A 15,508-nucleotide genomic window follows, 5' to 3' on the forward strand; every position below is an offset into this window, starting at 1 on the left:
CGTTGGTGGAACCTCCCCACGCTCAGGGTTCCGGAAGCACTGTCAGTGCGTGGGGGAGCTCGAGAGACACCTCCACGAAGCTCTCTTCAGGCACAGGTGTTCCCTGTCCGGGGAAGTCCGAGAAATACCTTCCCTGACCTTGGGGAGGCAGCCTCTGTCACTGGGATTTCCTGCAAACCCCCCTAGCATTCCCTGGCACAGAGACATTAGGAAAACCCTCAGGGGAGACCAGCTCAGGCATTCCGTTGGAACCCACGCGCTGCCGACCTTTGGTGGAACCTCCCCACCCTCAGGGTTCCGGAACCATTGTCAGGGCGTGGGGGAGCTCGAGAGACACCTCCACGCAGCTCTCTTCAGGCACAGGTGTTCCCTGTCCGGGGAAGTCCGAGAAATACATTCCCTGACCTTGGGGAGGCAGCCTCTGTCACTGGGATTTCCTGCAAACCCCCCCTAGCATTCCCTGGCACAGAGACATTAGGAAAACCCTCAGGGGAGACCAGCTCAGGCATTCCGTTGGAACCCACGCGCTGCCGACCGTTGGTGGAACCTCCCCACGCTCAGGGTTCCGGAAGCATTGTCAGTGCGTGGGGGAGCTCGAGAGACACCTCCACGCAGCTCTCTTCAGGCACAGGTGTTCCCTGTCCGGGGAAGTCCGAGAAATACCTTCCCTGACCTTGGGGAGGCAGCCTCTGTCACTGGGATTTCCTGCAAACCCCCCTAGCATCCCCTGGCACAGAGACATTAGGAAAACGCTCAGGGGAGACCAGCTCAGGCATTCCGTTGGAACCCACGCGCTGCCGACCGTTGGTGGAACCTCCCCACGCTCAGGGTTCCGGAAGCATTGTCAGTGCGTGGGGGAGCTCGAGAGACACCTCCACGCAGCTCTCTTCAGGCACAGGTGTTCCCTGTCCGGGGAAGTCAGAGAAATACTTTCCCTGACCTTGGGGAGGCAGCCTCTGTCACTGGGATTTCCTACAAACCCCCCTAGCAATCCCTGGCACAGAGATATTAGGAAAGCCCTCAGGGGAGACCAGCTCAGGCATTCCGTTGGAACCCACGCGCTGCCGACCGTTGGTGGAACCTCCCCACGCTCAGGGTTCCGGAAGCATTGTCAGTGTGTGGGGGAGATCGAGAGACACCTCCACGCAGCTCTCTTCAGGCACAGGTGTTCCCTGTCCGGGGAAGTCCGAGAAATACCTTCCCTGACCTTGGGGAGGCAGCCTCTGTCACTGGGATTTCCTGCAAACACCCCTAGCATTCCCTGGCACAGAGACATTAGGAAAACCCTCAGGGGAGACCAGCTCAGGCATTCCGTTGGAACCCACGCGCTGCCGACCGTTGGTGGAACCTCCCCACGCTCAGGGTTCCGGAAGCATTGTCAGTGCGTGGGGGAGCTCGAGAGACACCTCCACGCAGCTCTCTTCAGGCACAGGTGTTCCCTGTCCGGGGAAGTCCGAGAAATACCTTCCCTGAACTTGGGGAGGCAGCCTCTGTCACTGGGATTTCCTGCAAACCCCCCTAGCATCCCCTGGCACAGAGACATTAGGAAAACCCTCAGGGGAGACAAGCTCAGGCATTCCGTTGGAACCCACGCGCTGCCGACCGTTGGTGGAACCTCCCCACGCTCAGGGTTCCGGAAGCATTGTCAGTGTGTGGGGGAGCTCGAGAGACACCTACACGAAGCTCTCTTCAGGCACAGGTGTTCCCTGTCCGGGGAAGTCCGAGAAATACATTCCCTGAGCTTGGGGAGGCAGCCTCTGTCACTGGTATTTCCTGAAAACCTCCCTAGCATTCCCTGGCACAGAGACATTAGGAAAAACCTCAGGGGAGACCAGCTCAGGCATTCCGTTGGAACCCACGCGCTGCCGACCGTTGGTGGAACCTCCCCACGCTCAGGGTTCCGGAAGCATTGTCAGTGTGTGGGGGAGCTCGAGAGACACCTCCACGCAGCTCTCTTCAGGCACAGGTGTTCCCTGTCCGGGGAAGTCCGAGAAATACCTTCCCTGACCTTGGGGAGGCAGCCTCTGTCACTGGGATTTCCTGCAAACACCCCAAGCATTCCCTGGCACAGAGATATTAGGAAAACCCTCAGGGGAGACCAGCTCAGGCATTGCGTTGGAACCCACGCGCTGACGACCGTTGGTGGAACCTCCCCACGCTCAGGGTTCCGGAAGCATTGTCAGTGCGTGGGGGAGCTCGAGAGACACCTCCACGCAGCTCTCTTAAGGCACAGGTGTTCCCTGTCCGGGGAAGTCCGAGAAATAACTTCCCTGACCTTGGGGAGGCAGCCTCTGTCACTGGGATTTCCTGCAAACCCCCCTAGCATCCCCTGGCAGAGAGACATTAGGAAACCCTCAGGGGAGACCAGCTCAGGCATTCCGTTGGAACCCACACGCTGCCGACCGTTGGTGGAACCTCCCCACGCTCAGGGTTCCGGAAGCATTGTCAGTGCGTGGGGGAGCTCGAGAGACACCTCCACGCAGCTCTCTTCAGGCACAGTTGTTCCCTGTCCGGGGAAGTCCGAGAAATAACTTCCCTGACCTTGGGGAGGCAGCCTCTGTCACTGGGATTTCCTGCAAACCCCCCTAGCATCCCCTGGCAGAGAGACAGTAGGAAAACCCTCAGGGGAGACCAGCTCAGGCATTCCGTTGGAACCCACACGCTGCCGACCGTTGGTGGAACCTCCCCACGCTCAGGGTTCCGGAAGCATTGTCAGTGCGTGGGGGAGCTCGAGAGACACCTCCACGGAGCTCTCTTCAGGCACAGTTGTTCCCTGTACGGGGAAGTCCGAGAAATACCTTCCCTGACCTTGGGGAGGCAGCCTCTGTCCCTGGGATTTCCTGCAAACCCCCCTAGCATTCCCTGGCACAGAGACATTAGGAAAACCCTCAGGGGAGACCAGCTCAGGCATTCCGTTGGAACCCACGCGCTGCCGACCGTTGGTGGAACCTCCCCATGCTCAGGGTTCCGGAAGCATTGTCAGTGCGTTGGGGAGCTCGAGAGACACCTCCACGCAGCTCTCTTCAGGCACATGTGTTCCCTGTCCGGGGAAGTCCGAGAAATACCTTCCCTGACTTTGGGGAGGCAGCCTCTGTCCCTGGGATTTCCTGCAAACCCCCCTAGCATTCCCTGGCACAGAGACATTAGGAAAACCCTCAGGGGAGACCAGCTCAGGCATTCCGTTGGAACCCACGCGCTGCCGAACGTTGGTGGAACCTCCCCACGCTCAGGGTTCCGGAAGCACTGTCAGTGCGTGGGGGAGCTCGAGAGACACCTCCACGAAGCTCTCTTCAGGCACAGGTGTTCCCTGTCCGGGGAAGTCCGAGAAATACCTTCCCTGACCTTGGGGAGGCAGCCTCTGTCACTGGGATTTCCTGCAAACCCCCCTAGCATTCCCTGGCACAGAGACATTAGGAAAACCCTCAGGGGAGACCAGCTCAGGCATTCCGTTGGAACCCACGCGCTGCCGACCTTTGGTGGAACCTCCCCACCCTCAGGGTTCCGGAACCATTGTCAGGGCGTGGGGGAGCTCGAGAGACACCTCCACGCAGCTCTCTTCAGGCACAGGTGTTCCCTGTCCGGGGAAGTCCGAGAAATACATTCCCTGACCTTGGGGAGGCAGCCTCTGTCACTGGGATTTCCTGCAAACCCCCCCTAGCATTCCCTGGCACAGAGACATTAGGAAAACCCTCAGGGGAGACCAGCTCTGGCATTCCGTTGGAACCCACGCGCTGCCGACCGTTGGTGGAACCTCCCCATGCTCAGGGTTCCGGAAGCATTGTCAGTGCGTGGGGGAGCTCGAGAGACACCTCCACGCAGCTCTCTTCAGGCACATGTGTTCCCTGTCCGGGGAAGTCCGAGAAATATCTTCCCTGACCTTGGGGAGGCAGCCTCTGTCCCTGGGATTTCCTGCAAACCCCCCTAGCATTCCCTGGCACAGAGACATTAGGAAAACCCTCAGGGGAGACCAGCTCAGGCATTCCGTTGGAACCCACGCGCTGCCGAACGTTGGTGGAACCTCCCCACGCTCAGGGTTCCGGAAGCACTGTCAGTGCGTGGGGGAGCTCGAGAGACACCTCCACGAAGCTCTCTTCAGGCACAGGTGTTCCCTGTCCGGGGAAGTCCGAGAAATACCTTCCCTGACCTTGGGGAGGCAGCCTCTGTCACTGGGATTTCCTGCAAACCCCCCTAGCATTCCCTGGCACAGAGACATTAGGAAAACCCTCAGGGGAGACCAGCTCAGGCATTCCGTTGGAACCCACGCGCTGCCGACCTTTGGTGGAACCTCCCCACCCTCAGGGTTCCGGAACCATTGTCAGGGCGTGGGGGAGCTCGAGAGACACCTCCACGCAGCTCTCTTCAGGCACAGGTGTTCCCTGTCCGGGGAAGTCCGAGAAATACATTCCCTGACCTTGGGGAGGCAGCCTCTGTCACTGGGATTTCCTGCAAACCCCCCCTAGCATTCCCTGGCACAGAGACATTAGGAAAACCCTCAGGGGAGACCAGCTCAGGCATTCCGTTGGAACCCACGCGCTGCCGACCGTTGGTGGAACCTCCCCACGCTCAGGGTTCCGGAAGCATTGTCAGTGCGTGGGGGAGCTCGAGAGACACCTCCACGCAGCTCTCTTCAGGCACAGGTGTTCCCTGTCCGGGGAAGTCCGAGAAATACCTTCCCTGACCTTGGGGAGGCAGCCTCTGTCACTGGGATTTCCTGCAAACCCCCCTAGCATCCCCTGGCACAGAGACATTAGGAAAACGCTCAGGGGAGACCAGCTCAGGCATTCCGTTGGAACCCACGCGCTGCCGACCGTTGGTGGAACCTCCCCACGCTCAGGGTTCCGGAAGCATTGTCAGTGCGTGGGGGAGCTCGAGAGACACCTCCACGCAGCTCTCTTCAGGCACAGGTGTTCCCTGTCCGGGGAAGTCAGAGAAATACTTTCCCTGACCTTGGGGAGGCAGCCTCTGTCACTGGGATTTCCTACAAACCCCCCTAGCAATCCCTGGCACAGAGATATTAGGAAAGCCCTCAGGGGAGACCAGCTCAGGCATTCCGTTGGAACCCACGCGCTGCCGACCGTTGGTGGAACCTCCCCACGCTCAGGGTTCCGGAAGCATTGTCAGTGTGTGGGGGAGATCGAGAGACACCTCCACGCAGCTCTCTTCAGGCACAGGTGTTCCCTGTCCGGGGAAGTCCGAGAAATACCTTCCCTGACCTTGGGGAGGCAGCCTCTGTCACTGGGATTTCCTGCAAACACCCCTAGCATTCCCTGGCACAGAGACATTAGGAAAACCCTCAGGGGAGACCAGCTCAGGCATTCCGTTGGAACCCACGCGCTGCCGACCGTTGGTGGAACCTCCCCACGCTCAGGGTTCCGGAAGCATTGTCAGTGCGTGGGGGAGCTCGAGAGACACCTCCACGCAGCTCTCTTCAGGCACAGGTGTTCCCTGTCCGGGGAAGTCCGAGAAATACCTTCCCTGACCTTGGGGAGGCAGCAACTCTCTCACTGGGATTTCCTGCAAACCCCCCTAGCATTCCCTGGCACAGAGACATTAGGAAAACCCTCAGGGGAGACCAGCTCAGGCATTCCGTTGGAACCCACGCGCTGCAGACCGTTGGTGGAACATCCCCACGCTCAGGGTTCCGGAAGCATTGTCAGTGCGTGGGGGAGCTCGAGAGACACCTCCACGCAGCTCTCTTCAGGCACACGTGTTCCCTGTCCGGGGAAGTCCGAGAAATACCTTCCCTGACCTTGGGGAGGCAGCCTCTGTCACTGGGATTTCCTGCAAACACCCCTAGCATTCCCTGGCACAGAGATATTAGGAAAACCCTCAGGGGAGACCAGCTCAGGCATTCCGTTGGAACCCATGCGCTGCCGACCGTTGGTGGAACCTCCCCACGCTCAGGGTTCCGGAAGCATTGTCAGTGCGTGGGGGAGCTCGAGAGACACCTCCACGCAGCTCTCTTCAGGCACAGGTGTTCCCTGTCCGGGGAAGTCCGAGAAATACCTTCCCTGACCTTGGGGAGGCAGCCTCTGTCACTGGGATTTGCTGCAAACACCCCTAGCATTCCCTGGCACTGAGATATTAGAAAAACCCTCAGGGGAGACCAGCTGAGGCATTCCGTTGGAACCCACGCGCTGCCGACCGTTGGTGGAACCTTCCCACGCTCAGGGTTCCGGAAGCATTGTCAGTGCGTGGGGGAGCTCGAGAGACACCTCCACGCAGCTCTCTTCAGGCACAGGTGTTCCCTGTCCGGGGAAGTCCGAGAAATAACTTCCCTGACCTTGGGGAGGCAGCCTCTGTCACTGGAATTTCCTGCACCCCCCCTAGCATTCCCTGGCACAGAGACATTAGGAAAACCCTCAGGGGAGACCAGCTCAATCATTTCGTTGGAACCCACACGCTGCCGACCGTTGGTGGAACCTCCCCACGCTCAGGGTTCCGGAAGCATTGTCAGTGTGTGGGGGAGCACGAGAGACACCTCCACGCAGCTCTCTTCAGGCACAGGTGGTCCCTGACCGGGGAAGTCCGAGAAATACCTTCCCTGACCTTGGGGAGGCAGCCTCTGTCACTGGGATTTCCTGCAAACCCCCCTAGCATTCCCTGGCACAGAGACATTAGGAAAACCCTCAGGGGAGACCAGCTCAGGCATTCCGTTGGAACCCACGCGCTGCCGACCGTTGGTGGAACCTCCCCACTCTCAGGGTTCCGGAAGCATTGTCAGTGCGTGGGGGAGCTCGAGAGACACCTCCACGCAGCTCTCTTCAGACACAGGTGTTCCATGTCCGTGGAAGTCCGAGAAATAACTTCCCTGACCTTGGGGAGGCAGCCTCTGTCACTGGGATTTCCTGCAAACCCCCCTAGCATCCCCTGGCACAGAGACATTAGGAAAACCCTCAGGGGAGACCAGCTCATGCATTCCGTTGGAACCCACGCGCTGCCGACCGTTGGTGGAACCTCCCCACGCTCAGGGTTCCGGAAGCATTGTCAGTGCGTGGGGGAGCTCGAGAGACACCTCCACGCAGCTCTCTTCAGGCACAGGTGTTCCCTGTCCGGGGAAGTCCGAGAAATACCTTCCCTGACCTTGGGGAGGCAGCCTCTGTCACTGGGATTTCCTGCAAACCCCCCTAGCATTCCCTGGCACAGAGACATTAGGAAAACCCTCAGGGGAGACCAGCTCAGGCATTCCGTTGGAACCCACGCGCTGCCGAGCGTAGGTGGAACCTCCCAACGCTCAGGGTTCCGGAAGCATTGTCAGTGCGTGGGGGAGCTCGAGAGACACCTCCACGCAGCTCTCTTCAGGCACAGGTGTTCCCTGTCTGGGGAAGTCCGAGAAATACCTTCACTGACCTTGGGGAGGCATCCTCTGTCACTGGGATTTCCTGCAAACCCCCCTAGCATTCCCTGGCGCAGAGACATTAGGAAAACCCTCAGGGGAGAACAGCTCAGGCATTCCGTTGGAACCCACGCGCTGCCGACCGTTGGTGGAACCTCCCCACGCTCAGGGTTCCGGAAGCATTGTCAGTGCGTGGGGGAGCTCGAGAGACACCTCCACGCAGCTCTCTTCAGGCACAGGTGTTCCCTGTCCGGGGAAGTCCGAGAAATACCTTCCCTGACCTTTGGGAGGCAGCCTCTGTCACTGGGATTTCCTGCAAACACCCCTAGCATCCCCTGGCACAGAGATATTAGGAAAACCCTCAGGGGAGACCAGCTCAGGCATTCCGTTGGAACCCACGCGCTGCCGACCGTTGGTGGAACCTCCCCACGCTCAGGGTTCCGGAAGCATTGTCAGTGCGTGGGGGAGCTCGAGAGACACCTCCACGAAGCTCTCTTCAGGCACAGGTGTTCCCTGTCCGGGGAAGTCCGAGAAATACCTTCCCTGACCTTGGGGAGGCAGCCTCTGTCACTGGGATTTCCTGCAAACCCCCCTAGCATTCCCTGGCACAGAGACATTAGGAAAACCCTCAGGGGAGACCAGCTCAGGCATTCCGTTGGAACCCACGCGCTGCCGACCGTTGGTGGATCCTCCCCACGCTCAGGGTTCCGGAAGGATTGTCAGTGTGTGGGGGAGATCGAGAGAAACCTCCACGCAGCTCTCTTCAGGCACAGGTGTTCCCTGTCCGTGGAAGTCCGAGAAATACCTTCCCTGACCTTGGGGAGGCAGCCTCTGTCCCTGGGATTTCCTGCAAACCCCCCTAGCATTCCCTGGCACAGAGACTTTAGGAAAACCCTCAGGGGAGACCAGCTGAGGCATTCCGTTCGAACCCACGCGCTGACGACCGTTGGTGGAACCTCCCCACGCTCAGGGTTCCGGAAGCATTGTCAGTGCGTGGGGGAGCTCGAGAGACACCTCCACGCAGCTCTCTTCAGGAACAGGTGTTCCCTGTCCGGGGAAGTCCGAGAAATACCTTCCCTGACCTTGGGGAGGCAGCCTCTGTCACTGGGATTTCCTGCAAACCCCCCTAGAATTCCCTGGCACAGAGACATAAGGAAAACCCTCAGGGGAGACCAGCTCAGGCATTCCGTTGGAACCCACGCGCTGCCGACCGTTGGTGGAACCTCCCCACGCTCAGGGTTCCGGAAGCATTGTCAGTGCGTGGGGGAGCTCGAGAGACACCTCCACGCAGCTCTCTTCAGGCACAGGTGTTCCCTGTCCGGGGAAGTCCGAGAAATACCTTCCCTGACCTTGGGGAGGCAGCCTCTGTCACTGGGAATTCCTGCAAACCCCCCTAGCATTCCCTGGCACAGAGACATTAGGAAAACCCTCAGGGGAGACCAGCTCAGGCATTCCGTTGGAACCCACGCGCTGCCGACCGTTGGTGGAACCTCCCCACGCTCAGGGTTCCGGAAGCATTGTCAGTGCGTGGGGGAGCTCGAGAGACACCTCCACGCAGCTCTCTTCAGGCACAGGTGTTCCCTGTCCGGGGAAGTCCGAGAAATACCTTCCCTGACCTTGGGGAGGCAGCCTCTGTCACTGGGATTTCCTGCAAACACCCCTAGCATTCCCTGGCACAGAGACATTAGGAAAACCCTCAGGGGAGACCAGCTCAGGCATTCCGTTGGAACCCACGCGCTGCCGACCGTTGGTGGAACCTCCCCACGCTCAGGGTTCCGGAAGCATTGTCAGTGCGTGGGGGAGCTCGAGAGACACCTCCACGCAGCTCTCTTCAGGCACAGGAGTTCCCTGTTCGGGGAAGTCCGAGAAATACCTTCCCTGACCTTGGGGAGGCAGCCTCTGTCACAGGGATTTCCTGCAAACCCCCCTAGCATTCCCTGGCACAGAGACATTAGGAAAACCCTCAGGGGAGACCAGCTCAGGCATTCCGTTGGAACCCACGCGCTGCCGTGCGTTGGTGGAACCTCCCCACTCTCAGGGTTCCGGAAGCATTGTCAGTGTGTGGGGGAGGTCGAGAGAAACCTCCACGCAGCTCTCTTCAGGCACAGGTGTTCCCTGTCCTGGGAAGTCCGAGAAATACCTTCCCTGACCTTGGGTTGGCAGCCTCTGTCACTGGGATTTCCTGCAAAAACCCCTAGCATTCCCTGGCACAGAGACATTAGGAAAACCCTCAGGGGAGACCAGCTGAGGCATTCCGTTGTAACCCACACGCTGCCGACCGTTGGTGGATCCTCCCCACGCTCAGGGTTCCGGAAGCATTGTCAGTGCGTGGGGGAGCTCGAGAGACACCTCCACGCAGCTCTCTTCAGGCACAGGTTTTCCCTGTCCGGGGAAGTCCGAGAAATACCTTCCCTGACTTTGGGGAGGCATCCTCTGTCCCTGGGATTTCCTGCAAACCCCCCTAGCATTCCCTGGCACAGAGACTTTAGGAAAACCCTCAGGGGAGACCAGCTCAGGCATTCCGTTGGAACCCACGCGCTGCCGACCGTTGGTGGAACCTCCCCACGCTCAGGGTTCCGGAAGCATTGTCAGTGCGTGGGGGAGCTCGAGAGACACCTCCACGCAGCTCTCTTCAGGCACAGGTGTTCCCTGTCCGGGGAAGTCCGAGAAATACCTTCCCTGACCTTGGGGAGGCAGCCTCTGTCACTGGGATTTCCTGCAAACCCCCCTAGCATTCCCTGGCACAGAGACATTAGGAAAACCCTCAGGGGAGACCAGCTCAGGCATTCCGTTGGAAACCACGCGCTGCCGACCGTTGGTGGAACCTCCCCACGCTCAGGGTTCCGGAAGCATTGTCAGTGCGTGGGGGAGCTCGAGAGACACCTCCACGCAGCTCTCTTCAGGCACAGGTGTTCCCTGTCCGGGGAAGTCCGAGAAATACCTTCCCTGACCTTGGGGAGGAAGCCTCTGTCACTGGGATTTCCTGCAAACCCCCCTAGCTTTCCCTGGCACAGAGACATTAGGATAACCCTCAGGGGAGACCAGCTCAGGCATTCCGTTGGAACCCACGCGCTGCCGACCGTTGGTGGAACCTCCCCACGCTCAGGGTTCCGGAAGCATTGTCAGTGCGTGGGGGAGCTCGAGAGACACCTCCACGCAGCTCTCTTCAGGCACAGGTGTTCCCTGTCCGGGGAAGTCCGAGAAATACCTTCCCTGACCTTGGGGAGGCAGTCTCTGTCACTGGGATTTCCTGCAAAACCCCCTAACATCCCCTGGCACAGAGACATTAGGAAAACCCTCAGGGGAGACCAGCTCAGGTATTCCGTTGGTACCCACGCGCTGCCGACCGTTGGTGGAACCTCCCCACCCTCAGGGTTCCGGAAGCATTGTCAGTGCGTGGGGGAGCTCGAGAGACACCTCCACGCAGCTCTCTTCAGGCACAGGTGTTCCCTGTCCGGGGAAGTCCGAGAAATAACTTCCCTGACCTTGGGGAGGCAGCCTCTGTCACTGGGATTTCCTGCAAAACCCCCTATCATCCCCTGGCACAGAGACATTAGGAAAACCCTCAGGGGAGACCAGCTCAGGCATTCCGTTGGAACCCACGCGCTGCCGACCGTTGGTGGAACCTCCCCACGCTCAGGGTTCCGGAAGCATTGTCAGTGCGTGGGGGAGCTCGAGAGACACCTCCACGCAGCTCTCTTCAGGCACAGGTGTTCCCTGTCCGGGGAAGTCCGAGAAATACCTTCCCTGACCTTGGGGAGGCAGCCTCTGTCACTGGGATTTCCTGCAAACCCCCCTAGCATTCCCTGGCACAGAGACATTAGGAAAACCCTCAGGGGAGACCAGCTCAGGCATTCCGTTGGAACCCACGCGCTGCCGACCGTTGGTGGAACCTCCCCACGCTCAGGGTTCCGGAAGCATTGTCAGTGCGTGGGGGAGCTCGAGAGACACCTCCACGCAGCTCTCTTCAGGCACAGGTGTTCCCTGTCCGGGGAAGTCCGAGAAATACCTTCCCTGACCTTGGGGAGGCAGCCTCTGTCACTGGGATTTCCTGCAAACCCCCCTAGCATTCCCTGGCACAGAGACATTAGGAAAACCCTCAGGGGAGACCAGCTCAGGCATTCCGTTGGAACCCAAGCGCTGCCGACCGTTGGTGGAACCTCCCCACGCTCAGGGTTCCGGAAGCATTGTCAGTGCGTGGGGGAGCTCGAGAGACACCTCCACGCAGCTCTCTTCAGGCACAGGTGTTCCCTTTCCGGGGAAGTCCGAGAAATACCTTCCCTGACCTTGGGGAGGCAGCCTCTGTCACTGGGATTTCCTGCAAACCCCCCTAGCATTCCCTGGCACAGAGACATTAGGAAAACCCTCAGGGGAGACCAGCTCAGGCATTCCGTTGGAACCCACGCGCTGCCGACCGTTGGTGGAACCTCCCCACGCTCAGGGTTCCGGAAGCATTGTCAGTGCGTGGGGGAGCTCGAGAGACACCTCCACGCAGCTCTCTCCAGGCACAGGGGTTCCCTGTCCGGGGAAGTCCGAGAAATACCTTCCCTGACCTTGGGGAGGCAGCCTCTGTCACTGGGATTTCCTGCAAAACCCCCTATCATCCCCTGGCACAGAGACATTAGGAAAACCCTCAGGGGAGACCAGCTCAGGCATTCCGTTGGAACCCACGCGCTGCCGACCGTTGGTGGAACCTCCCCACGCTCAGGGTTCCGGAAGCATTGTCAGTGCGTGGGGGAGCTCGAGAGACACCTCCACGCAGCTCTCTTCAGGCACAGGTGTTCCCTGTCCGGGGAAGTCTGAGAAATACCTTCCCTGACCTTGGGGAGGCAGCCTCTGTCACTGGGATTTCCTGCAAACCCCCCTAGCATTCCCTGGCACAGAGACATTAGGAAAACCCTCAGGGGAGACCAGCTCAGGCATTCCGTTGGAACCCACGCGCTGCCGACCGTTGGTGGAACCTCCACACGCTCAGGGTTCTGGAAGCATTGTCAGTGCGTGGGGGAGCTCGAGAGACACCTCCACGAAGCTCTCTTCGGGCACAGGAGTTCCCTGTCCGGGGAAGTCCGAGAAATACCTTCCCTGACCTTGGGGAGGCAGCCTCTGTCACAGGGATTTCCTGCAAACCCCCCTAGCATTCCCTGGCACAGAGACATTAGGAAAAACCTCAGGGGAGACCAGCTCAGGCATTCCGTTGGAACCCACGCGCTGCCGGGCGTTGGTGGAACCTCCCCACGCTCAGGGTTCCGGAAGCATTGTCAGTGTGTGGGGGAGATCGAGAGAAACCTCCACGCAGCTCTCTTCAGGCACAGGTGTTCCCTGTCCGGGGAAGTCCGAGAAATACCTTCCCTGACATTGGGGAGGCAGCCTCTGTCACTGGGATTTCCTGCAAAAACCCCTAGCATTCCCTGGCACAGAGACATTAGGAAAACCTTCAGGGGAGACCAGCTGAGGCATTCCGTTCGAACCCACGCGCTGCCGACCGTTGGTGGAACCTCCGCACGCTCAGGGTTCCGGAAGCATTGTCAGTGCGTGGGGGAGCTCGAGAGACACCTCCACGCAGCTCTCTTCAGGCACAGGTGTTCCCTGTCCGGGGAAGTCCGAGAAATACCTTCCCTGACCTTGGGGAGGCAGCCTCTGTCACTGGGATTTCCTGCAAACCCCCCTAGCATTCCCTGGCACAGAGACATTAGGAAAACCCTCAGGGGAGACCAGCTCAGGCATTCCGTTGGAACCCACGCGCTGCCGACCGTTGGTGGAACCTCCCCACGCTCAGGGTTCCGGAAGCAATGTCAGTGCGTGGGGGAGCTCGAGAGACACCTCCACGCAGCTCTCTTCAGGCACAGGTGTTCCCTGTCCGGGGAAGTCCGAGAAATACCTTCCCTGACCTTGGGGAGGCAGCCTCTGTCACTGGGATTTCCTGCAAACCCCCCTAGCATTCCCTGGCACAGAGACATTAGGAAAACCCTCAGGGGAGACCAGCTCAGGCATTCCGTTGGAACCCACGCGCTGCCGACCGTTGGTGGAACCTCCCCACGCTCAGGGTTCCGGAAGCATTGTCAGTGCGTGGGGGAGCTCGAGAGACACCTCCACGCAGCTCTCTTCAGGCACAGGTGTTCCCTGTCCGGGGAAGTCCGAGAAATACCTTCCCTGACCTTGGGGAGGCAGCCTCTGTCACTGGGATTTCCTGCAAACCCCCCTAGCATTCCCTGGCACAGAGACATTAGGAAAACCCTCAGGGGAGACCAGCTCAGGCATTCCGTTGGAACCCACGCGCTGCCGACCGTTGGTGGAACCTCCCCACGCTCAGGGTTCCGGAAGCATTGTCAGTGCGTGGGGGAGCTCGAGAGACACCTCCACGCAGCTCTCTCCAGGCACAGGTGTTCCCTGTCCGGGGAAGTCCGAGAAATACCTTCCCTGACCTTGGGGAGGCAGCCTCTGTCACTGGGATTTCCTGCAAAACCCCCTATCATCCCCTTTCACAGAGACATTAGGAAAACCCTCAGGGGAGACCAGCTCAGGCATTCCGTTGGAACCCACGCGCTGCCGACCGTTGGTGGAACCTCCCCACGCTCAGGGTTCCGGAAGCATTGTCAGTGCGTGGGGGAGCTCGAGAGACACCTCCACGCAGCTCTCTTCAGGCACAGGTGTTCCCTGTCCGGGGAAGTCTGAGAAATACCTTCCCTGACCTTGGGGAGGCAGCCTCTGTCACTGGGATTTCCTGCAAACCCCCCTAGCATTCCCTGGCACAGAGACATTAGGAAAACCCTCAGGGGAGACCAGCTCAGGCATTCCGTTGGAACCCACGCGCTGCCGACCGTTGGTGGAACCTCCCCACGCTCAGGGTTCTGGAAGCATTGTCAGTGCGTGGGGGAGCTCGAGAGACACCTCCACGAAGCTCTCTTCGGGCACAGGTGTTCCCTGTCCGGGGAAGTCCGAGAAATACCTTCCCTGACCTTGGGGAGGCAGCCTCTGTCACAGGGATTTCCTGCAAACCCCCCTAGCATTCCCTGGCACAGAGACATTAGGAAAACCCTCAGGGGAGACCAGCTGAGGCATTCCGTTCGAACCCACGCGCTGCCGACCGTTGGTGGAACCTCCGCACGCTCAGGGTTCCGGAAGCATTGTCAGTGCGTGGGGGAGCTCGAGAGACACCTCCACGCAGCTCTCTTCAGGCACAGGTGTTCCCTGTCCGGGGAAGTCCGAGAAATACCTTCCCTGACCTTGGGGAGGCAGCCTCTGTCACTGGGATTTCCTGCAAACCCCCCTAGCATTCCCTGGCACAGAGACATTAGGAAAACCCTCAGGGGAGACCAGCTCAGGCATTCCGTTGGAACCCACGCGCTGCCGACCGTTGGTGGAACCTCCCCACGCTCAGGGTTCCGGAAGCATTGTCAGTGCGTGGGGGAGCTCGAGAGACACCTCCACGCAGCTCTCTTCAGGCACAGGTGTTCCCTGTCCGGGGAAGTCCGAGAAATACCTTCCCTGACCTTGGGGAGGCAGCCTCTGTCACTGGGATTTCCTGCAAACCCCCCTAGCATCCCCTGGCACAGAGACATTAGGAAAACCCTCTGGGGAGACCAGCTCAGGCATTCCGTTGGAACCCACGCGCTGCCGACAGTTGATGGAACCTCCCCACGCTCAGGGTACCGGAAGCATTGTCAGTGCGTGGGGGAGCTCGAGAGACACCTCCACGCAGCTCTCTTCAGGCACAGGTGTTTCCTGTCCGGGGAAGTCCGAGAAATACCTTCCCTGACCTTGGGGAGGCAGCCTCTGTCACAGGGATTTCCTGCAAACCCACCTAGCATTCCCTGGCACAGAGACATTAGGAAAACCCTCAGGGGAGACCAGCTCAGGCATTCCGTTGGAACCCACGCGCTGCCGTGCGTTGGTGGAACCTCCCCACGCTCAGGGTTCCGGAAGCATTGTCAGTGTGTGGGGGAGATCGAGAGAAACCTCCACGCAGCTCTCTTCAGGCACAGGTGTTCCCTGTCCGGGGAAGTCCGAGAAATACCTTCCCTGACCTTGGGGAGGCAGCCTCTGTCACTGGGATTTCCTGCAAAAACCCGTAGCATTCCCTGGCACAGAGACATTAGGAAAACCCTCAGGGGAGACCAGCTGAGGCATTCCGTTCGAACCCACGCGCTGCCGACCGTTGGTGGAACCTCCCCA

This window comes from Vicugna pacos, unplaced genomic scaffold (assembly GCF_048564905.1).
Source record: "Vicugna pacos unplaced genomic scaffold, VicPac4 SAC-SAT, whole genome shotgun sequence".
Taxonomy (NCBI): Eukaryota; Metazoa; Chordata; class Mammalia; order Artiodactyla; family Camelidae; genus Vicugna; species Vicugna pacos.